We start from the raw sequence: 1,730 nt of genomic DNA, 5'->3' as shown, positions 1-1,730 counted from the left end.
CTGCTTTATGCCTTCACTTCCCATCTCAGGTGGAGAGTATGAATGTCAAATCCCACAATTTATGAATGGAATGAATGGACTTTCTTTTTGCCATTCCATCTGTCACCGCCTAAAACGAACACCTCTTCTGAAGCTGATTTGCCCACAAAATTCTGCATTCAAAAGCCAACATTCAAAAGACAAAACAGCTCTGTTGTTAAAGCATCATTTATGTAATCAGTTACACCTGGGTTTGTTCGAGCCCTGAATTCTGATTGGATGAAAGCTGTGGTATATCAGACCATATACCACGGGTTTGACAAAACAATTATTTTTACGCCTCTAATTACGTTGGTAACCAGTTTATAATAGAAATAAGGCACCTTGGGGGTTTGTGGTATATTGCCAATATACCACAGCTAAGGGCTGTATCCAGGCACTCCGTGTTGCGTCATACTTAAAAACAGCCCTTGGCTGTGGTATATTGACCATATACCACACCCGCTCGGGCCTTATTGCTTAATTATAACTCCAGTAGCATGGTAATAAGACAGAGTTAAAATATCACAATGAACCTCCCATAATGAAACTCCCTATCCCCACACAAAAAGCTCTCACAATTGTGATGCAAACAAGTCACAGAACGAAGACGTACAGCTAGATATTATCGTGTCAAAATGTTGTGATGAGAGTTAACCCACTGGGCACATACTAGTTTATTCCAAAAATGTTCCACATTATTTCAATGAAATTATGTTAAACCAATGTGGAATAGACGTTGAATTGACAACTGTTCCCAGTGGGATCTCTGTCAGGTATAGAGGTTTCATTTAGATCAGTGTGTTCACAGCACTGAGGCTCACATAAGACAGGCTGCTTTCACACGCTCTCCTACCCTCAGCCCTCAGCAGCTCTGTTTAAGCAGACGGTGACCGAATAGACCTGCTCTTTGTGGAGCTGCTAGTGTGAGACACGACATATAGAGACTGTGTTAGCTCAGTGACTGTGGACGATATTAGAGAGGGGGAGCACAGCTGCTCAGGATAGGATGTTAGCAATGCCAAGACCCAAGCACCCAAACTAGTTAGAGTTCAGATATGAATACTGTAGTGGATTTGAGTACAACTCAAGGTTTAATGCAGGATATACAGTTGAAGTTTACATACACTTAGGTTGGAGTCATTAAAACTCACTTTTCAACCACTCCACAAATTTCTTGTTAACAAACTATAGTTTTGGCAAATCGGTTAGGACATCTACTTTATGCATGACACAAGTAATTTTCCAACAATTGTTTACAGACAGATTATTTCACTTATAATTCACTGTATCACAATTCCAGTGGGTCAGAAGTTCACATACACTAAGTTGACTGTGCCTTTAAACATCTTGGAAAATTCCAGAAAATGATGTCATGGCTTTAGAAGCTTCTGATAGGCTAATTTACATAATTTGAGTCAATTGGATGTGTACCTGTGGATGTATTTCAAGGCCTACCTTCAAATTCAGTGCCTCTTTGCTTGACATCATGGGAAAATCTAAAGAAATCAGCCAAGACCTCAGAATTTTTTTTGTAGACCTCCACAAGTCTGGTTCATCCTTGGGAGCAATTTCCAAACACCTGAAGGTACCACGCTCATCTGTACAAACAATAGTACGCAAGTATAAACACCATGGGACAACGTAGCCATCATACCGCACAGGAAGGAGACGCGTTCTGTCTCCTAGAGATGAACGTACTTCGGTGCGAA

This window comes from Salvelinus alpinus, chromosome 22 (genome assembly GCF_045679555.1).
Source record: "Salvelinus alpinus chromosome 22, SLU_Salpinus.1, whole genome shotgun sequence".
Lineage (NCBI taxonomy): Eukaryota > Metazoa > Chordata > Actinopteri > Salmoniformes > Salmonidae > Salvelinus > Salvelinus alpinus.
This window is presented reverse-complemented; position numbering follows the sequence as displayed.